A 23,936-nucleotide genomic window follows, 5' to 3' on the forward strand; every position below is an offset into this window, starting at 1 on the left:
GGAATTCCACTTGTATCGTGCCCCAAACAAACTGAGTCTACAATACAGGGGAGAAGCTTGGGTTTGTTTGTTTTCAACTGAGCTGGGAAGATCATAGCTAGCCTCTCACAAACACAAATGCTTAACATTTCCCAATTTTTTTTTCCTTTGTGAGCTGCATGTGGACTTTTAGAGCGACTCTCCTGATTTTAGACCATCACAATCTTATGCAAAGTCCTGGTGACTCACAAACCAAAGCTATTGCTGCCTGCCAAGGATAGTGTTCACTGATGATTTTAGTTTCTAATACACATGTATAACCTGGACGGTACTCCAACAGGTACCCCCTCTCTAATTGAAGGAATCAAAGCAGGTGCACAAGCACTGTGAGAGGTGTAGGGACTCTCCTCCCCCTATAGAGCAGAGCCAGACCACCACTGGGGACTTAACCATATACCTTTTAATGAGAGAACAATACTGGGAACATAACCAGTATAAACCAGGGGGTATAGGGGACACTACAATGCCCCGAGGGGGCAGGATTCAAAGGTTAGACACTTACAATCATTGACAAAAGACAGGGTTAACAAAATATAAAAACACAAACAGCAGAGCAAACAATACTGGTTGGGGAAATATAAAAAAGGCACAAAATACAAAATGTCAAATGACAAGGAAATATAGGGCCTAGGTACCTGGAGGGGAAGAAAGGGTGAAAATTACAATGACCCCTTACCACTGAAAGAAAGTTTGCTTCTTGTTAGCTCACTCACCCCAAGTCACCCCAGCTGGGACAAACTCAGATCTCCCACATGGTAGGTAGAAACACGACCACACAGGCACCAGCACAGGTACTGCTCCAAACTGCTAGGGGTCTAGACCTTCCCGGATCCCCGGCCTCACATTGAGCTGCCTGGTCTCTGATTGGAGGATCTGGAAGCCGATTTGGGAACCCCTCAGGTCACTGCTCAGATCTTTGCTGGAGTGGGGGAGCCTCTTCTGCTGGCCACAGCCTCTCGTAGGGGATCCGGGAGCCCAGCAAGAAGCCTCTCCTGCTGGCCGTACGCCATGCTGCTGAGGGTTCAACTGCTGCCTGCAAGTCCTGTTCCTTCAGGCTCTTCTGGGGCAACTGCTTCCGTTCCACTGGCTCAGCTCTTGCCAGCTCTTTGAAGCTCCTTCCTCATGATCCCTCACTTGCCTCTTCCCTGAGTCAACCATGCTGCCCCCTTTTATCCCCCTCCAGGTGACCCAAGGGGCCAATCAGGCGACATGGAGAGTGAGTCTCTAGGGCCTGATTGGTGAGGAAAGGGAATCCCAAGTCTTCCAATCATCTTTTCCCACTTCAAAACCCCTGGGCTAAGTCACTACCAGCCAGCACATCACATCTGGTTAAAAAAAAGGAGCATACAGGGGCATGTCCAACACAGCCTGCCATAAACCCTTTCACTTAGATCGTTCATCTGAAGACAGTCGAAGAGAATTTTCCGGTTACGATTACACAGATTTTCCCTTAAAAGATTACTTCTTATAATCATGAAATCTAAGCAACCTGGAACAGCAAAATGCATTGTTCCCAAGTAAAAGGAATGAGTGGTAGGTGTATGAGACTGAGGCAACTTTACTAAGCGTTTTAGGCATGTTAGACTTTTTTCTGAAACTCAAAAAGTCAGTAAGCCATTTTGTCCCACACCAGTTTCTTTCTTTACTCAAATCTCAGCTCTACTGTGCTTTCAGGGCTTTCATTCCACTGCGCTTTACATGATGTTTCACTGCACCCCAGTTCACTGCATAGAAGGGCTCTATTGTAACATTCTTTTCACCAAGGGCATTACATGGAAATTATAAATATATACAGCTCTGAGGAAATAACTCAATTGTTATCATGTAGGTAGAAAAGTCTAAAATGGTCCCAATTTTAAATGCTAGATTCAAAACAACCCTGACTTTGCACAGCAGTGAACACTGAACTTTAGATAAGGATCCAAGTTATATTATTGGTCAGTTAACGTGATGAACTGAAATGTGGATCCTGATGCATGGTTTGTCTCCCAAATCTCTCTGAAAATTAAAAATCTCGATCACTGTCTTGTTCTCTTTGCCAAATTCAGCTTTCCCCTCCTCACCCTGGTTCCTTCTGTTCTTTGACCCAGAAGTCCTACACGCTCCTTTTTTTTTTTTTCCTTTTTCTTTTTTTACTTTAGGCCTCTTTATTTACTTGTCCCCATTCTGACACACTGCAGCAAGTCTGCCACTCTTGCTATAAGAAAGTTCCCAGGCATGACAACACAACATTGTGTCCCATTGTTGTACTAAGAGCCACTGGGTGTGTCCACATGCGATGTTACATCACTGTAGTGACACACTACAGTGACGTAGCACTGGTGGGCATGAATTGTGCTGCCGCCGCTACTGAGTGATGAACTACCGCATGCTAGGGCCGGAAACAACCCATGCGGCACCAGGACTATTCAGTACCGGCGGTTACTCTGCAGTCATTTAGTACTTGCTAAAGCAGTTAAGTAGTTGGGCGCAGTTGTAGACACGCTGCCCACCGTGCACAACAATCCCTGTATGAAAGAATATGAATAAGTTTAGATTCATTCCAACGTGGAAATATTCTAACACCAGCAATTTTTTGAAGGAAAACGTGTTAATAGAGAAACCCTCTCAAGAACAGCTAATCTGGGGCAGAGAAGCCAAGTTTTATGTCCTAAGTAAGGGCCTAAGCACTTGATTACTGAGTCAAGTTTTAGCCATTTTGCCTTTCTGGACCTTCCCCCCTCACAGAAACAAGCAAACATTCACCAGCCATGCAGAATAAGAGTCCAACTCTACCAGCCACAGGCTGCTGGTGAGGGCATAAGTACACACAAACACACACATTATGGGCTGCTGGTGAGGGCATGAGCATGCATGCATGCACGCACACACACACACTTCTCAAAACGGATAGGCTTGGGACAGCATTTCACCTTTGGCTGAATCAGCAGTTTCCAATGGGGAGTGCAGGGTAGAAGGGGGGGACCATAAATTCCCAAACTGGTATGACTGTTGCCTGGGCAGTACTAGAAATAAGTAGCACACTGTTAATCCTGAGTATTTTACAAAAACAGTCAAGTTTCTAGCTTTCATTCTAGCTGTAATGGCTCCAGGTGATGCTTCTACCTTAGGGCATCAAAAATACGTCCCACAGGCTGGATCTGGCATGCACAGCCTCATCATTCAGCCCATGGTACTGCTCATGGTTTTCGGAGTTGACCCATATGCTGGATGTGGTGCATGCTCGATCAGACCCAGGTGCTACATGTGATACCTAGGCTGGGCTGGGCCAGGCCAGGCCATGCACTGGATCTAGCATGCAGGGCCAGGATGAGGGCCCAGCTGCACAATTCATCCAGCCCATGGAGCCTAATGAGTATGTATCCCTGTTCTACATGTAGTAACCCCTTCAGTCTTTGAAGAAATGCTTGATGATGTTTGTTTCCATGAGGCAGTTTCCTCTGGCAAAGTTGTGGCACACTGTAGAGGAGTCTGCACTCTTCTTTCATCTTTTTAATTACAGACATTTCCTGAGGTAGAAGTTCTACCTGGAAACTAAGCTTTGGTTTTAGGGCTGAGAATTGCAAAAGGCAGGATTCCCTGTAGGCTGTTGGTGACCATGTTTGCTCAAGAATTAGTGAACATAGCGAAAGAAATGAGCAAGTTGCATGCGGAATACACCTGGGCTCTGAATCATTATTGCTCTTCCCAGCCTGCAAAGGGTCCGACATCTTCCAATAGAGAGATGACAAATAAATAAATAAAATTGAAGTTTAATTCCGAAACACTGGCAAACCACTGGGGGGGGGGGGGGTGCAAAGGAACGGTGCAACCACCAAACATTTAACATCAAACTCCCTTTCCTACTCTACTGCTGTACCAAAGAATTACCAAGTTCTATAAAAGGCTACATTCTCCTTGAAGGGGGAAATTCACCCAGCATTTGCTCTGCCATGCTATAATTTTAAATTATCTCCAGTGTGGTTATGACATTTGAAATAAAAACACTGTCCCACTGAGGAATAACCTACTTGATACTCATACAGTATATGATTTATACCCACATAACCTTGGAATACACAGGATTTCACAAATGAATAAATGACAAAAGGAGAGATGTCCAAGGAAAACTGAGACTTGGAGTTGAAAACATTGGGAGACTTGGATTCCTAGTCAGCCCCACTGCAGCTAGCAGCTGTTGTAGATTAAAATTAAATGTTAACCATTAAAGAAGCCATACAATAGAATAAATTAAGAGGCTGTGACAGATGTTTACATAGTCCAATGGGTGGCAAATTGGCTTAGCAGTCGCACCCAGAGAGTGGTAGTAGGCAGGTCAGTATCGACCTGGAAGGATGTGGGTAGTGGGGACCCACAGTGTTCGGTCCTTGGACCTGTACTCTTCAATATCTTTATCAGCAAGTTGAATGTGGATGTGACATGTACTCTGTCCAAGTTTGCAGACAATTCTAAATTGTGGGGTGAAGTGCATACTCTGGAGGGTAGGGAACGACTGCAGGCAGACCTGGACAGGTTAGCCTCTCAGCAGCACAGAAGTGGAAAGGGATTTCAGAGTCATAGTGGATTCTCAGATGAACATGAGTCAGTGCGATTAAATCATCAGCAGAGCCACACTTTATCACACATCAGCAGATGAATGACAGATGCATCCAAGGAGTGATACTTCCCCTCTATGCGGCATTGGTCAGACCGCAGTTGATGTACTGCATCCAGTTTTGGGCGCTGTACTTCAAGAAAGATGTTGATAGACTCGAGAGGGTCCAAAGGAGGACCACTCATATGGTTAGGGGCTTACAGGACAAGCCCTATGAGGAGACACTGAGGGACCTGGACCTCTTCAGCCTACGCAAGAAAAGTGAAGCTGAGGGGTGATCTTGTGGCCACCTATAAATTCAATGGGGGGATGCAGCAAGGGATCGGAGATGCACTGTTCACCAGGGTGCCTCTTTGGGTAACAGGGAACAATGGTCACAAACTGACAGAGCAGATTTAGTCTAGATATCAGGAAAAACTTCTTCATGGTAAGGGTGGCCAAAACTTGGAATGGGCTTCCAAGGGAGGTGGTACTCTCCCCTACCTTGGGGGTCTTTAAGAGAAGGCTGGATGGGCATCTGGCTAGGGTCATCTGACCCCAGCACTCTTTCCTGCCCAGGGCAAGGGGTCAGACTCAATGATGTGTTGAGGTCCCTTCTGACCCTAGCATCTATAAATCTAGGGAAGTGTACTCCAATCGCTGTTGTTCTGGGTAAATCATGGCTTGAGTAACTCAGTTCCGACTACCTGGAGCTGCCCCTGTAGTTCAACTGAACATGGCATATTTAAGCCACAGATAATATGTTATCAACTTATTATGTACTAACAAAAACTGCAGGGTCACTTGGCAAATGAGCTGTCTGTATATTCCCAGAGGGAAGGCAATGAAAGGAGGCAAGGCATAATTTATAATTATTTTACACAGAGAGCGAGTTTCTGGCCTCTACTGACTGTGATGCCCTCTTCATAAAGGAATTATCCAGGTGTACAAAGCCATTAGTATGGGTCTTTACTGGAAGAAAAGAAATCAGCTGCACGTGAGATAAGGGTTGGTGAGGGTAGTAGCTGTGAGGAAAATGATGATGAGATTCCAGGTGCACTCAGCAGTCATTTTTAGATGCTTAGAAATTTCAGATGCTTGTTTGCCATAGCTAGTAGACTCCCCTCAAAGATAAGGCTGCACAAAAGTCACATGTGAAAAATATGCAGCATGTGTGTCATTACAGCTACTACCAATTCCAGTGTTAACTAGCAGTAATGATGGCAGGGAAGGAATGAGGTGAATTGCAGTCTTTTCTGCTAGTGGCAGGTAGTGTGTCACTGAAGTGCCAATAACGAAGTGCATTCAGGGCAGAGAACCAGTTCATCTGAAAAACAAATGTCTTCATGAAATATTCAAGACACCATGAAAGAGATACTGGCAAAAGCTGCTTGGCCATTAGACCTTCACACCCTGTCTAGCCATGAGAACTGAAAAGCATGTACCCAGGGAAAAGAAAAGACCCACATCTCACTTGCTAAGAGGGAGGAGCAGTACCTTGCAAGGAATAGTTGGTCTGCTCTGCGGGTAGTCCAACAGGATGGACAACCGAGAAGAACACCAGTGTGGCTGGCAGTGAATGAGTTTCACTGAGTGAGTGGTATGTAGCCGCACTACAGTGGGATGTCTGCACCCAGAGATGGTGCATAATGAAGTCCCACTTATTTTAATTCTTCCAAAAGCTGAAACGTCTTAAGCACTGTCAGCCACCAATTGGCTTTCTTTCTGTTTTCTTCCCTATTTTTAATTAAAAAAAACAAAAAAAAAAAACTTTCCCTCCAATGGAGTTTGAATCTGATATGCTATTCCATATTCCCAGCACTATATGGTGCACAGGGCAACATGACTGGTTGGGACACCAAATACTACAGATCCTTACTTGTGGTGAAGGCAAATATCCCCAGTTGCTTCCCTAATCATTTTTGTTGTGGAGGGAAAAGGAAAGGAGAGCGCTGAACTCTGACTACTCCTAGGTCTTGTGGGGGAACTGCCTGGAATGGTGGATAAAACAGTAGAAACTCAGATGCAGCTGGACAAAGTACCACAATCTTTGCAAATAAGGCAAAGCAGGACATGCAAATTCAAACCCTTTGAATTTGGGGAACTACAGAAACTTCCACTTTGAACCCTCAAATCCCAAACTTCAATGGAAAAGGTGAACTTGGACCAGACCATCTGCACCTTTGATTTGCTGCCCTCAGGGAGTAGTGATTCAAAGTGCTGCTACCCAGTACACTCAGAACATTTTTCCCCCACTTAAGCCCCACTCCTCCTCTGACATTACCATTCTTCCTTTTTCCTCATACCCTTACCACATAGCACCATCACTTCACCTCTATGTGTACTATAAATACTCATACTACCTCTGAGAATCAATCAGGCACATATTCCTATCTCTAACCTACAAGTGGGAAAATGGGACGTACAGTTTAAATGACTTTCCAAAGGCTCCAAAGACATCAGCATCTGAGGCAGAGTTAGGACTAAGGAATTTTGGATTCCAGTCTCTAGGGCCCCCTCACCCATACTGCACTTTCCCCTCTTAAGTATATGTTCTGCTCTTGGAGCAATTATTATTCTAGCACAAATTAAACACTAGTTGGTTATATACTAAACGAGGGCCAGATTAATGCATAGGCAAGATAGGCACATACTTAGGGCCATGAGCTGTGGGGAGGCACCAGTCCTTCCCTCCATGGCAGTGGCATGAATGGCCCCGTCCACCTCCCTTCCCTTCCACCAACCTCACTGTCACAGCAGCTGCTTCCTAGCAGCAGCTCCAAGCCCCACTCCCTGTGGGTGGCAGCACTGGGGTGGGGAGGGAGGGTCTTGACTGACCCAGGGCCCATGAGTTTGTTTGCCTAGGGCCCACTAAAGGGTTAATCCAGCCCTGTACTACACACACACAAGAAGAGAGCATGTACTGTCAGGGCATAGTTGCTTATCAAGTATTTGATAACATCTCCTAAAATAAAAAGAGGATGTGGGTATCTTTGCTGATCAGTCTTCTTTTTCTGTTTCCTAGAGGCTCTCTCCTTTTTCTGATTCCCTTTTTGAGACCATCCAATGGGACTCCAATAAGAGCTGAAGCCCCTTCTCAGAATTTGCTCAGGACAAATTCCAGGTGATCTGAACACCTTTGAACTGAAGAAATTCCAGGCTTCTTCTACAAGCGGTAGCTAGACCTTGTGGTCTCTTTGTACAGGGGACACAGTCTACGACAAAAGTCCTGACAATACTGCTGAAGGAAATAAATCTCCCTGAGCCTCTTGCACACTCTGAAAACCGTGGTAACAGCTTTATCCCAGAAAGGTATGTACTTCTGCTTCTCTTTACAACAAAAATATTTGATTATTTAAATTCACCACAGTTTATTCCTCAATCACATTTCTGGATTTTTTAATATGCCCCTTTTTCACTTAAAAGGAAACTGTGCTAATAGTGTTTGAGACATAAGGAGAAAGAAACTACTTGTTGCTGTTGTTTCAAAGTTTGTTTTAGTGCTAGCTATAGCAGTTCAGAAGCAGGTTTTCTTAGGGCTGCGTGAAGCTTCAGGTGCTGATTTGAAGCAGAGGAGATTCAGCCCCACTCGGTGGCCAAATCTCTGAATCCGAATTGAACCAGGGGACCAATTTTAAAGGTCCAAATAGATTTGGGCTGTGCCTAGTGGCTGCAGCAGAAAGCTGCAGCTGACTGAACTGGTAAGTACTAGGGGCAGGGTGGGGGGAGACCATGGGAGGGGACCCCTGCCAGCCCCGCCAACTCCCCCCGCTCTCTCAGCCCCTGGTACTTTAAAAAAAAGCCCCGTTGCTCATCGGGTGCTGCCAGGCAGGGGGGTGATCCCTGCTGCCCTCTGCTGCCCCATGCTGCTTGGGGGCTCTGCATGAGCCCCCTGACTCCCCACCACTCCCCCATGGGTGCCCCGCCCAGGCAGCTCTGGCCCTTTAAAGGAAAAAAAACCATAATAACCATAATAATAATAATAATAAAGAAAAGCCCCGGGGACTCACCGCACCTGCAGCGGCCTTCAGGCTTCAGGGGCTCATGCAGAGCCCCCCACATGGTTCAGGGCAGTGGGGATCACTCCACACTGGCAAGAGCAGCAAGTCTGGGGGGCAGGGTTTCGGGGTTTTTTCTGTAAAGGGCCAGAGCTGGCCCGGGCAGAGCAACCTGGGGATGCTGGGGGAAGTGAGCTTGTTCAGAGCCCCACATGCAGTGTGGGGCAGTGGAAGGCAGCGGGGATCGCCCCCCACCCAGCAGCAGCCAGTGAGCACTGGGGCTTTTTTTTTTTTTTAAGCCAAAGTGCCAGTAGCTGGGGCAGCCATTACCAGGCTGCAAGAGGGGCAGGGGATGGGCCAGGCCTGGCTGATTCACCTGAATTGAATTGGGACAGTGATTCTGTCGGGACCCAGGGCAGCCGGCCAGCAGCTCTCCCTGACTCCCACCCAGGCAGATAAGGGTCCGGGGCCTTAGAAGGCCGTCAGGCGGGTACTTGTGATGCTTGGAGTGGAATTAATTAGGCAGACGCTTATGGGTTGCAAAGCAAGATTGTTTACTCATGTCAAGGTGGTGTAAGACGGAGGTCAGAGATACTTAGTTAGCTACAGCTTAGAGATCGTCGTTCAGTCGTTCTGCAGATATATATATACGGGCCGGCGGTCAGCTTATCGGGCATGCGGGGCAAGGGTACGCCAGGGAGGTCGCGTCGGGAAGACGCTGACAACTGATCAAATTGTCAGATTTACTCCAAGGTGTGGGCAGAGTTGTCTTCGACTTTGCAAAAAATGTAAGCGGGTTTTGTTTGTATGATAGCCAATTGTTTTTCTCCACGTCATAAATCTAATTAGAATCGCCAATTATCTAGCGGTCTTTGCTAGGGTGTTATTTTTACAGGGTTACTCCTTGTTTTCTTTGACCAATTATAATGATTTATATAAAGCAAAGAAGGCAAAAGTTTTTATCTCTGTTAGTGGCACAGCAATAAATTTCTTTCTGACATGCGCAGAAAAAAGCAGTTACTATCATTATTGTTAACCCTTAGTTAACCTAGTGCAGAAAAAAACTGTTTTAAATGGTTATTACTTGTTTGTGACATGGGCACTACTTAATTTGGTTGTGACAGATTCAAGTCACCATATTGAATCACTGTCCCCTGAATCAGCCAAATCTGAATCCAAAGCGAATACTAGCCACTTTGCAAAGGCCTAGTTTTTTTAACCAATGAATGGGATTCATTGGTTAATTCCCCCCCCCACCCCCCCGCGCCCAGGTTCATTTTCTACAACCAAAAGCCAAAATATTTAAAACAAAAGCTGCAGAAATTTTTCTCCCCGTTTTCCAACAAAAGGAGCAATCACATGCTCACAAACATGCTTCCACATTCTTTTGAGGAAGGTAGATGCTTCCCCATTAACATTTTGATGTAAAAAAAAGTAGTTTGTCAGCTCTATCCTCCTTCATTGTTTTTGAAAATGCCATCCTGACTGCCTTTTTTGACTTGGCCAATCTCTGTGTAAATGGATAGACAGAGATAAATCAAGTCATTTTAGACTGAAAATGTTTATTTCAAATTAAGGGGGAAAATACAAGAGAAGTTATAAAGGTGGATCTACCATGGGTTCCTTGGCTGAATTACTACTGCCTATAAGTCCAAAAATGTAGGAGGGGCTTTCATGAGATGAAAGCTATGAGCAGCACTCAATCTCAGTTGTTCTGATCATGGTTAGATGTCCATCATAAGGTCATATGCAAAATGTTTAATCAGGAGCAGTGTGGAGCATATAGCGCAGGACTCTGGCTATATGCTCCCTATGAGAGAACAGGAGTTGGACAGAGGAGCAGGCTGCTTCACTTATCCAGGATATCACAATGTCCCAATCATGCCTCTTCTTGCTTCTGAGCCACCCCCTTCCTGTCCCCACTCTGCCTGCTACAGACATATTGCAGAGCTGATGGAAGTGTTGTTCAGTACCTGGTATAAAGACCCTTTATACAAGGGATGTTTTGTAACAGAGTTATTCTCTCTTGGCCTTTATACCAGCTCTCTCAATGCCAGGTAGCTCCAAAGCAATGACGACATTAGTCTCTCTAAAGTCATTATAGCCATACTATATCAACCTACAGGGACTCACTAGTTTTGATAGATTCAAATATTTCTAAACACTTTCTGGCCACCCTTCTCCCTCCTCCCACAGAAGAAAAAGAATAAATAGTCGCAAACTGTCTTATGAGAAACAACAAAAGATAATTAACTCTATTTGCCACAAATATATGTAGTGACCTTTCCAGTGGTTGATAAATCTGCCAAGAGTCTTAAAAGTTAGTGAGAGTTTGCCTCTAGATCCCATTAGTTTTATTGGGCTATCCTAATTTAGTTACAATTGGACAGTAATTTTTGACCTGGTGCCAACATTTAATAGGTACCAGGGTTTTTTGGTTTGTTTTGTTTTCCAGCCAATTTCCCTTGCTATGGAAATGTCAATAATATAATAGCAGGAGCACTCCGATTAACCTTGTTTGTTCTTTTAAATGTTATGTTACATGATCCTAAGCAAATACTCCTGCTACCCTGGATATTGGTAGCTCTCTTCTATTTTGCTGTTTTTCCTGCACTCCTGTTGAAATGTCCCTGATAATTCAAATGCAAACCCCCACAGACTCAGTTGTGATAGGGGGAAGGGTCCATCTGTACTGTCCCTGGTTTCCCCAAGGAATCAGCTCTTGAGCATATCTCACCTACTCAGTCACAATAAACCCAACTGTGAAGCTGCTCTAGACACTGCCTTATAAAGCAACTGAACACCTCGATTTCAGAAGGAGCAGGAACCACAATCTGTCACAAAGACAACCCCACTTGGAACAGCCAGTTCCAGTGGCTGAAACAAGGCAGCCTAAATGATTTATGAGCCTAAATCCCATTTAAAAAAAACCAAACCAGCAGGATTTGTGAGTCTTGGGGGCTAAAACTACAAAAACACTTGGATCCTGCAGCTTTTTCACTTTCTATGGATAATTAAATATTAGGGGAGACAGAGACAGAGACAGACTGACAATATAGCTAGGGACCTATCCGACTCAAAGACACAGCTGGTTGATTTCCTGGGCACATCCCAGGGCTGGCTGCCAATTTCAAGGACTTCTTGGGATAGCCTGCCCCCAGCCCCAGGAAACCAGCATTTTATTTTTAGTAAGCTTTTGGAGGGCTTTTTCCGCATGGATTTTGTGATTACTGTAAAATCTGTGCAATCATGATTTGGGTAGGTCCCTAAATATAGCCTAACAATTAGGGTACTTTCCTGGATATGGGAAAAAGTGACTCAAGTTCCTGTTTCTATGAATATTTAATTTATACACAGTGGATCAGTGGCAGGAAGATAGTGAGTATCAAGCCAGATGCTTCAACAACCTGGTGTCTTGTACATTGTCTTGGGATATAAGAAGCCTGTGTTCAATCCTTGTTACCAATTAAGCAGAGTAGATATTTGAAAACAGATCTCCCACATTTCACATGAACACACTAATCACTGGCAAGTGGTACAGACATACCCAGCTAATCCTGCATGTCTTTTTTACCCAACTAGTGTTCTCTAGTAACAGTTGCTTGATTGGTTGATTCCTGCATGATGCAGGTATCAATTATGTTCAAGTCAGTATAAGTCACCATATTTGCTACACAGTGTGGGTGTGCACATGTAGACGCATGCCCATACTGCACAGTAATTTCAGTTACTACACAAATGCACATGTAGATGCACCCACTTAGGCTGGAACAAACATTGCATTTGTCCTGGGACTGGTTGTACCTGTGCTTGTCCCAGAACAGAAAAGTCCCAGGATTGGTTTGTACATATATCATCCTTCTAACTGGGGTATCGCAAGCAACTGAATGCACTGTTACTTTTCTGCCATTCATTCACTCATGCATTCCTGAGAACTGTTTAGACGCACTTTGTGATGTTCCAGGGCCAAACTGTTAGCACTCCTTATACTGTGAATTTTTAGTGTTTGTCCCAGGACAACAGACATGAATGTCTGAGCAATCTCACTTTGTTTCTGGAGAAAATGGCTTTTCCTAGGATAAATGTAACATCTGTTTGTAGCTTTAGACACTTCTAAAAATTTTACCTTCCAACTTAGACAAATCTGACTACCACAGGGGGAAGCATCAGACTCTGTGTAATAGTGGTCCCTGGCCTACAGCCCAGCCCATCAAAATAGGCAGAAAATGTCTGAAAGACATGAGAAATTGAAATACTGTGTTTCTCTCAAGTGAGATTAACCACTGAATCAAAGAGCTGGTGAACTACTGACTGACACTGGAGGTATGTAGATCCTGCAATATTTAAAGCAAGTCTGAATGTCTGCTCCCATGTAGCAAATACAACCAAGAACACCATGTACTCACTCCTTCCTGAGCATGTACATGTTGGGAAATTCAAGGACATGGATTCAAAAATAAATGATCCACATATTGTAGAACTTTCAATGATATGCCAAAGTTTGTGTGTAGTAAAATACTGAATAAGAGGCACATGTGGTCATAACATTTGTTTCAAACTACTTTGCCTCAGAGTTCAGCTTCCTACTCTGCACATACAATGAACAATGGGGAAAGTTGGTGAATGAGGGCATCTACTATGTTTACTAATCCACCATCTATGAAAGGAAAGCCTGAACAGCAAAACACAGAGGAAAAGATAACAAAGCGCCCCAGTCATTCTAGTCTAAATATAAAGCAGAAAATTTATTTTAAACATGTCACCAAACATCGAGATGCCAAAGTATTCTGCTTTCAATTGTTAACTGCCCTGCATTGGCTAATTCTATTTAGCTTCATTGCCAAAAACTTTCCCCTAAACAATTGGGAAAGATAGGACACTCCATGTATTTTCTACATGCCTCATGTTAGAAATTATTCCTGATTCATCGTACTATTTCTTTCCCCAACTGAATTACAGCAACAAGGATATGCATTAAAAGAATGTGACATCTTATTGAGGTGGTATTCTTGACAGTTTCTGTGCTAGTACCCCTCACTGCTATTTATGAGCCCTTTTTATTTTGATAAAACAATGGTCCACCATTTAATTGCAAGACAAACATGTTTGCTCACAAATATCACCAGTCCCAGAGCTTTTCATGAGGACTACCTAGAAGCTAGAAGTCCATAAGAGAATCATCATACAAGAACAAGTATATAATTTCCCAGAGCAGCTCTGTCAGCTGATATGCTGAAGGAATAGTATATCCGTTAGGCACATGGTCAAGTGATCAGAGGAGCACACTAGTGGTCAAGACTCCTGAGCTCTGTCCCCAGCTCATTTCTTCTTTATTAACCCAGAATATTTCACATGAACTTTTGTGCCTTGTTTTGCAAAGCTTAATCAATTCCTATTTGTGAAGGTAATTGCCCTGAGGACTTCTGGTGAAGAAAAGAAAAAAAAAAAACTTCTGATATTAATTAGTATTATTATATGACAGAAGAGACACTCTTCTGTGTTACACTTTGTATTGGTATATATTAATAATACCTTTACACTTGCTCAAATTGGTTTTCAAGAAAATGCAGCTTCTAATTCCCATGACTACTGTAGAAACTATTTCTGAGAAGTGAATTTTAAAAGTTAGCCTTTTCCGGAATAATTCTAGCTCAAACTCTCTCTCAAGGTTGTTATGAAACTATTGAATAAGCCTGGATTCTGAGAGATGGATTTTGAGCATTTCAGCCCTCACAATGATACAGAACATTTTAGGAATGAGCAGATCAGAGAAGTTAGGAAGTTAGTGAAACTTGAGCATTTTTTGCAAGTAAGACGTTCTCTTAGCTGTTGCCAGAAGACCACCTGAGCCTGCCCAGCCCTTTCTTCTTACTAAGAGCAGAATTTTTTCCCCAAAGGCAGCACTGGGACCTGATGTGAACCCAAGTTCACTAGAGCAGACATTAGACCAGATCTTTACTGATTTCAGATCCTACATTTCATACACTTACAACGAGCAAAGTTTATCCTCGGTCATTTTCCTCTGAAAGAAGTCAGCAGTCACTTTGTCAAGGCTGTTAAAACTCTTATTCCCCAAGAAATGCGCCCTCTCATCTTCCTTCACCCTGACACTAATCTATCTTACAGCACACAAGAAATTGCCTTCTTATAATGTTTTTATTAAATTCAGAGGTTTCCAATTTTGGAGAATCTCCACTGATCTCTTATTAAATGTTAACATCCAATGTCTGGCTGCTGCGTTTCAGATTACAGCTTTTTGTACTCTTCTCTATGCATATTGAACATCACTCAAATCAGCCCAAAAGACCATTACACCTAAACACTTACTTAAAAGTTCTAATTTTATGCCTTGGACATCCTACACAAAAACAAACATGCAACTAACTGCTCCAAATGGAAGCAATTATACTCCTAACACAAAGTGAGGGTTTTAATAAACAGACAAATAATAATAGAATACTGTTCCCTCATTCAATGACCTGATGTTTCTGTTCATAGCTTTCATGCTTCCCTCTCATTTCCTTGTTCTCTTGTTTAACCTTTGATGAGGCTAAAATTCACATATTCAGATATGTAAGTGTAGAATGAGTAATCATTTTATGTAATAATTCATAAAAGTGCAAATAAAAGGACTTTGATATGATTTCATTAGCCAGAAAGTCAGAGAAAGAACCCAGAAGCAAAAACTATGCTCTGTCCTCTTTGTATCAGTGTTCACCAGCCACTTACTCTCTGCCCCTACTACTCAATGATTCTCAGTGCCAGATTGCTTACATCACTCTGGGCCTCATCTGAATCTCCCCGAAACCCACGTGCAGGTCTTCAGGTGGAATAAGTTACCTACCTTCACTGACTACACCTGTTTGTACCAGCTGAAGATCTAGCCCGACTGACTTATTGTCACTGATTTCACTGGAGTAAGAACTGAACTTCAGTCTAGTTTCAGCCATCTATATGGTAGATATTTAAGGAAACTGAACTTGGGCCTTTAAATACTATTTGCCAAAATTAGTAGAGTAATGGGGTTTGCAGGAATCCCAAGGATCATCTAAGCTAATTTCCTGCACAGTTCCATGAGGTGCAATTTCTAAACTATCCCAGAGAGACAGCCATCTAGCTTCTTCCCAAAACCTCTGATAAAGGACATTTCATAGCTTGTGTAAGCAGCTTGTTCCACAGTCCCACTGTTCTTATACTGGCATAAATCCAATTAAGTCTCAAAAGGTAGGAGCCCGATTTCTTAAAAACTATAAACATTAGTTAGGCAGCCAGATTCATGTGGCATATATAGTCAGATTCTACCAGACTTGCCCAGTTTCACAAACGGAATCTGTAGCAGAACCAGTTTTGTATCCAGTTCTTTGATGTTTGGTACTTGTTTCCATTCAATGTGTTACCACTAAGGCTGTCAATGAGTCACTGTTAATGTGCATGCTAATGGGTTCCTGCATTAATTTAACACATTAATCACACATGTGCTTTTGTAACACGCACCCGGGATCCACACCCAGTGGGGCAGTGCAGAGGACTGCAGGGCAGTCTAGGCATGACTGCTGCAGCAGGAAGGTGGAGGGGGCAGGGGGTACACACAACAGACAGACACAAGCAGCCACTGCATGCACACAGCCAGGAATGCACCCTGGCAAGCAGCATGTAGAGCAGCACCCACAGGTAAGTCTGTGCAGGGGAAGGGGGGGGGGGCAGATAGAGGCCCCTACAGTGAAAAGAGAGTGGGGCAGAAGTAGGGGCGGGTCATAGAACAAACTGCTTGTGGCTCTGTCCAGGACAAAAAGGGGGCACAGCTCCCTGCTGCTGCTGCATGCACCCCTGGGAGAGACATGGGAGGGCATGTGCCCCACAGATTTCTGCATGGGGTAGAGGCAGGCTGCCTGCTGCAGGCTGGGGCTGTATGCCCCGCTGTGCAGAATGGCCAGCACATGGGGCAAAGACATCCCCTGCCTGCCCAGCAGTGAGAGGTACAACATAGTGTTGCATGGTACCCAGGTGGAAGGAAACAGGATGCACAGCCACAGGCTACAGCAGACAGCCCAATGCCAACCTGTGACAAATCTGGGGGGCATATGCCCCCCATGTCTCCCCAGGGGTGCACACAGCAGTAGGGAGCCACACCTCCCCACACACACCTGGATGAGCTGCCCATTGCTCTATCCAACAACCTGCCCCAGGGCCCTATTCATCCCACCCCTGCCCCACTACCTCCTTCACCATGAGGCCTCAATCTGTACCCCCATCCCTTCCCCTACACAGATTTACCTGCTGGGTGCTGCTCTACACACCACCAGGCTACACTCCTGTAGGGTTACCATATTTCCAGTTTCAAAAAGGAGGACACCTCTGTATGTGGGGCCGGGGGGAAATACAATTGTGCGGTGGGGCAGCAATATGCCCATGCCCTGCCCCTCACTCCCAAAGCTACAGCCCCCTCATCCCTGCTGCTGCCCCTCCTGACCCACAGTACCCTGCATCCTGCCAGGGCATGTGGGGACCGCCCCCCCCAGGCTCCAAACCCCATACACCCCACAGCCCCCCCCAACCATACACAAATTCCTCCACACACACCCCACATGCACCCCCCAACCATACAAAGTTCCTGTAAAAGTTTGAGTTTTTCTGCCCATCATTTTGAGTTTTTAGCTGTGCAATTAAAATCACAATTAATTGCGATTAATTTTTTTACTCGCACAACTAATTGTGATTAAATTTATTTGTTTGTCAATGAAATAATATCTTTTGGTTTTCAAAATGGTGAATTCATAAATCTGGAAATAAAAATCCTCACTCAATAAATGTCAGATAGTGACTTTGACTTAGTTTGAATTAAAATGGGCCAAATCTGGGACCTCAAATCTGAATTCAGTTCAAAGGATCTGAGTTCCAGAACCTTGATCTGAATTCACTCGTATAGTTTTGATTCATAGATGTTAGGGTCAGAAGGGACCTCAATAGATCATCGAGTCCGACCCCCTGCATAAGCAGGAAAGAGTGCTGGGTCTAGATGACCCCAGCTAGATACTCATCTAACCTCCTCTTGAAGACCCCCAGGGTAGGGGAGAGCACCACCTCCCTTGGGAGCCCGTTCCAGACCCTGGCCACTCGAACTGTGAAGTTCTTCCTAATGTCCAATCTAAATCTGCTCTCTGCTAGCTTGTGGCCATTGTTTCTTGTAACCCCCCAGGGGCACCTTGGTGAATAAATACTCACCAATTCCCTTCTGTGCCCCCGTGATGAACTTGTAGGCGGCCACAAGGTCTCCTCTCAACCTTCTCTTGTGGAGGCTGAAAAGGTCCAGTTTCTCTAGTCTCACCTCACAGGGCTTGGTCTGCAGGCCCTTAACCATATGAGTGGCCCTTCTCTGGACCCTCTCCAGGTTATCCACATCCCTCTTGAATTGCGGCGCCCAGAATTGCACGCAGTACTCCAACTGAGGTCTGACCAGCGCCCGATAGAGGGGAAGTATCACCTCCTTGGACCTATTCGTCATGCATCTGCTGATGCACGATAAAGTGCCATTGGCTTTTTTGATGGCTTTGTCACACTGCCAACTCATGTTCATCTTGGAGTCCACTAGGACTCAAAGATCCCTTTCCACTTCCGTGCCACCCAGCAGGTCATTCCCTAGGCTGTAGGTGTGCTGGACATTTTTCCTCCCTAGGTGCAGCACTTTGCATTTCTCCTTGTTGAACTGCATCCTGTTGTTTTCTGCCCACTTGTCCAACCTGTCCAGATCTGCTTGCAGCTGTTCCCTGCCCTCCGGCGTGTCCACATCTCCCCATAGCTTTGTGTCATCTGCAAACTTGGACAGAGTACATTTCACTCCCTTGTCCAAGTCACTGATGAAGACATTAAAGAGTATCGGTCCAAGGACCGAGCCCTGCGGGACCCCACTGCCCACACCCTTCCAGGTCGAAACCGACCCATCCACCATGACTCTCTGGGTGCGACCCTCCAGCCAATTCGCTACCCACTGGACTGTGTAGTCATCCAAGCCACAGCCTCTTAACTTGTTCACCAGTATGGGGTGGGATACCGTATCGAAGGCCTTCCTGAAGTCTAAGTATACGACATCCACCCCTCCTCCTGTGTCCAGGCGTTTCGTAACCTGGTCATAAAAAGAGACTAGATTGGTCAGGCACGATCTGCCCGCCACGAACCCGTGCTGATTTCCCCTCAGCATAATTTGTCCTGCCTGTCTCTATCAAATGTGAGCCTTGATAATTTTTTCAAAGACTTTGCCAAGGATGGAGGTGAGACTGACTGGCCTATAGTTGCCCGGGTCCTCCTTCCTCCCCTTTTTGAAAATGGGGACCACGTTGGCCCTTTTCCAGTCCTCTGGGACTTGGCCCGTGCGCCACGAGCGTTCAAATATTCCCGTCAGTGGCTCTGCAATGATGTCGGCCAGTGCCTTCAGCACCCTCGGATGGAGCTCATCCGGGCCTGCCGACTTAAAGCCATCCAGTTCTTCCAAGTGACTCTGCACCATTTCAGGGTCTACGTATGGAAGTGTGGCGCCTTGCTGCTGCCTCTCTACAACCCCAGTGAGAGACTTGTCGTGCCCCTCACTTAGGAACACTGAGGCAAAGAACTCGTTGAGTAGTTCAGCCTTGTCCCCCCGTCCGTCACCAATTGTTTCTGCCCATTTAGCAGGGGTCCTATTCCTCCCTGGGCCTTCCTTTTACTCCCTATATATCTAAAAAACAATTTCTTGTTGTCTTTTACTTGGGTTGCCATCCTCAGCTCCATGGTAGCTTTGGCCCGTCTAACTGCCTCCCTACAAGCACGAGCAGAAGAGGTATATTCATCTTTGGTGATCTCTCCCTGTTTCCACTTTTTATGTGCTCCCCTTTTGGCCCATAGGCTGCCCTGGATTTCTCTGGTCAGCCATGGAAGCCTCCTGGCCCCTTTCCCTTTTTTGCCTCGCTCAGGGATCGTCTTGCTTTGTGTTTGGTTCTGGATCAGGCCCAAACCCTGATAAAGATGGTTTTCCATTTCCCACGCAGTTCTAATCTTGCAATGAAAGCCCCCAGACTTTCAAGATCCCAGCCTAAAGTGGCAGAAATCTGAAGAAAACAGCAGATTTGGGAATGTTTACATCATTTAAGGTGAAAAGTGATTAGAACCCTTTGCAAGACATTGATAGTTTCAAATCCGATCCCTACAACTATGCCTCAAGCATGATTCTTAGCCCTTATTGGCACTTAACTTGGATAACACAGCATGTTTGGCCCATATAAAGTTTATTGTATAGCTGCATCCAATTCAGTCTACAAATTCCTCTCCTCACCAGCTCTCAGCTATTGTCTCAGCCAAATATTTTAGTCTTGCACACTCTTGTTCACATGAGTAGCCCCAGTTCTTGAATGGGGTACACAAAGGCAAAAGTCTGTGAGAATCAGGTCACATTCTGAGTAAGTGGAAGCCATATAAGAAAGGTGTTATTTTGGATATCACCAACGGCAACTATTTCCCAGATTTCTTCTTGTGGTAATCTATTTTTCCTTTTTACACAAAATAACTTGTTTGCATTCATTCTGTATTTTCTTTACGTGTTTGCTAGAAACAGTATCAGAATTGAACAGCTCTCCCTGGAAGAAACTTTATTATCCAGATTTTCCTCTTGTATCCAATGCTATGGATACTTTTTTCTTTACAGAAATAATTGTTTTTAATTTTAGCCAACATGTAAATTAGATTCATGCACTTAACAGATGCAATGTGAGGTCTGTACTTGCACACTGTGTTATGAGATTAAACACCAGGGAGAATTTTAGAATTTAGATTCCAAGATACATAAACTCAATGCAAATCAGGAAATGAAGAAAATATAGTGTTTTCCTCCATCTTTAAAAGAAAGAAAGAGAAATGGGGAAAAACTTTTCATTTGTTTTTTCTGTATTTCTGCCCCACTATTTGACTGCTTCTGCTAATAGACCTAAGAAAGCTCAAGTTTGTTTGTTCCCAAGTATTCTTTCTTGATAGGAAAATAATTCTGAGGGAAAAAAGTCCACTCTGTAATCTTTAATATCTTCCAAAATGAGAACAACATACCCAAAGGAAAAATGTGTTAAATGTTATTTTCAGCAGGACTCGTGTAAGCTCAGATTCCTGAAACAGTTTCAGAAAGAGATTAAGTGATTTGGCATACTTCATTCAGAGACTGAACAAAATTATGTCTAAAGATAAGTGTACAATAGATTGTTTAACATGCCTGCCCAGTTACTATGATTACAGGACTAGTTAGAATTAATACTTATATCTGCTTACTAGCCATTTCTGTGTGAAAATACCTGATTTTCCCCTGGGGAAACAAACCTGAGTGTCTGTCATTTTGTAACAGGATTGGGCCCCAGGGGCAGGGTGATACCCCCTGGTGGCAATACAACTCCTGTCCTGGTCCAGGTCCCTTGGTCTCCTTTCTGATCCCTCAGCTGCCACACGCTGATATAATGAGCAGACTGGTGAAAAAGGAGGTTGCCATAGGGTCTCAGGATAAGCCCTCATCCATCCTTCGGCCAGAAGTTCCCACCTGGCCTCCAATCGAGCCTGCCCCTCAGGTGCTCGGTGGGCCCTCCTCTGCCCCCAAGCCACCTGCTCTTAAGGGCTATCCATGGCCTCCTTTTGCCCCTACAGCCATGCCTATGCCTTGCAGATGTTAACAGTTAATCACAGTCAGGTCTGGCCTCTTCAGGTCTCCATCCTTGCTGGGGTTTCAGACCTTCCAGCCTCTGCCCCTTTCTCCTCGCTGGCCCCTTAGCCATGGCGCACTGTGCCAGACCTGGCGTCTGCGTTCCAACCCTTGTCTCACCCTCTCACGCCCTGGCTTTGCCCTCTTGGGCCTCTAGCCCTGGTCTCTCCCCTTCTGGGCTCTAACTTTAGCCTTCCTGACATCTGTAACCTGGCATCTCAGGGTGTGGGCCCCTCGGCCTAATTACACCCTCTGAGGCTCTGGCCCTTAATCCTCCCAGCTTCAGGCCACTTCTAACACCAGACTTTGGCCCTCTCAGCCACTGCCTGCCAGCAATTTGGGCCGAGCCCCTGGCAAGGCTTAAAACCCACATGCCCCTCAGACACAGCACCGCTGTGGTTTGGGCCCTACCCCTGACACAGCTCCCTAATGTGCCTCTCTGGCCCTCTGTGACTATAAGGAGAGGAGAATGTCATGATCTAGTCCATGGGTATAACCAGAAACCAAAATATAAGTTCCTGGGCTATAACACAGCTATTCCCATACTGGGTCCCAACATAAACAACAGCCCTGGCTCTGCCACACACCTCTCCCCCCTTGCACAGTCGCACTTCCCCACCACTTCCAAGCACCTTATCTGCAGTCCTGGAGTAGCTTAGGTAGCAGGTCAGTTGCTCCCCTACAGCCGTCCTTGCTGCAAGGCTCTTCTCCCCACTGCCTGCAGGGCGGGGTATTTGCCTGGTCACAGGAGAAACAGGTGAGGAGGCTTTTAGGAGGCTTTATACGTCTCCTAAACCCTCTCTCTTCCAGTCAGATGGCTCCCTTCCCACACACAGGGCTTTCCTATTAGTGTCTAATGGCTAGCTTCCAGGACAGCATACAAGTGTTGCTCCTGCTGTCTTAGTAAGGTTCTTCCCTGCTGTCCTATTGCAGGGCTGGAAGCACAGCAATAGTCACTCTTAGTGTATGAGTTCCTGACTGCCTATTCCCCTGCAGTCAGCCCATAACATGTAGCCTCCCTCCCCACCTGGGGACACTCCTGCTACTGCTTCTGCCTTCAAGCAACAGGCGTCTCTGGCTTCTGTTACATAGTTACATACACACCTAAATGTAATAGATGTACACCTATATCTGTGAGCACCTATATACCTCACTAAAGTAATGGTCCCTCTGGGGGTCACATCTTAGGGGCTTAAATCCTCTCCATTATACAAAGGGTTAGTCTAGGTGATTCAAGAGATCCTGTCTGATTCTAAAATTCATGTTTCTGTTTTTGCCTTTAATCACAATGGTTCTGTCTAGCAACTATTCTAGTCTCCCTTTTACAGATCTGGTAGCTCCTCTGTTAAATTTACTGTGGTTTTGATGTTCACATAAAGGAGAAATCTTCTAAGTTCATAAGAGTACCCAGTGGGAGGCATAATAACATTAGGCACTCTAGTTACATTAGAGATTCAAGGCCACAAACTCTCAAGCTGATGTGGTTTGTTCTGGAAAGGAGACAGAAAACCACAAGAGTCCTGCATATGTGCTAGGTAAAAGCAGAAAGGAAAAGCGTCAGAGAGAGCGAGCGAGAGAGAGAGAGAGGCTGTCGCTGAGTCTGTGACTGTATTTTATTCCTAGTTACCTTGTATGATTTGTCTTGTGCCCAACCTCTAAATACCTATTTACAGCACCAGCTCTGGGGCTTTCACTGCCCTAGGTGTATGTCTGTGTGCCCTTCACAGGCTGCAGTTGCTTACTGAATAATAAACAATTAAGAATTATCTTTCTCTTTCACCTTTAATATTTTTCTTCCTTTGACACCCCCCTGTGTTGCAAAGCCAGCCTTGGAATATACAGAAACCAGGTACAGTCCTTTGAAATTCCTAAAATGAATTGGATACATGTAAACTAGAAGATTTACAGAGTCTGAGGATGTGCAAATCATTGGAGAGGTTTTGATTATTATATTAGAAACAAGAGAGACCAGGTGAAAATATAATTAACCTCCATGTTTATTGCCTCAACACTGGTGTAGCTTCTCTCAGGTGAGAACCTTCTGTACATGCTGGGAGTAATTAATTATGCATAGAGATGTGGGGAAAGTCCCACAGTCTTTGTTAATTGCTTTGCAGCCTTAATCAGATAGCAGTGCTGCTAACTGTGAATGTTTATTTATGACTTCTATATACAAATATAATCCACATTGAAGTGCTTTGGGTATTGAAGACAATCCTCCCATCAATGGATTGTAAGTCCACCACAGAACTTGTATGGAACACAGCAAAAACAGTGAGTAGGTAAAGAAATGAAAGCACATAGGCTCACTTGTCATCCTATTTTTGTTGGAGTAATTCAAGGGAAATTACAACAAATTCAATACGGTCACACAATCACACCTAGTAGGTCTACTGCATACCAGTGGTAGGCAGTAAGTCTTGGAGGAAGCAGCACATGTGAAATCCCACTCATAGGCACTCAAAGGAAAAGAATCATGCTGACAAGTTCTTTCTTTCCTTGGACCCCACCTTCTAGTTCTCTCTGTCCATCTGTTTTCTCTTGACTTAGGTTTGGAAAGAGATCAGATTTTTGTTGGCTTGTCTGTACAGCACAAATAAGGCCCCATTTCCTGACTGTGGCT

The 23,936-nt window shown here is 44.9% G+C and overlaps 1 protein-coding gene across 1 annotated transcript in view; it reads left to right on the forward strand.

The window, feature by feature from the left end:
• The window catches only part of BDKRB2 (bradykinin receptor B2), a 47,269-nt gene that overhangs the window by 3,938 nt on the left and 19,395 nt on the right, over positions 1 to 23,936 (forward strand). The window contains exon 2 of the mRNA XM_006275836.4: positions 7,638 to 7,924. The gene's annotated coding sequence lies outside the window, so the exon portion shown is untranslated. The remainder of the gene's footprint in view (positions 1 to 7,637; positions 7,925 to 23,936) is intronic.

This window comes from Alligator mississippiensis, chromosome 2 (assembly GCF_030867095.1).
Source record: "Alligator mississippiensis isolate rAllMis1 chromosome 2, rAllMis1, whole genome shotgun sequence".
Classification (NCBI taxonomy): Eukaryota; Metazoa; Chordata; order Crocodylia; family Alligatoridae; genus Alligator; species Alligator mississippiensis.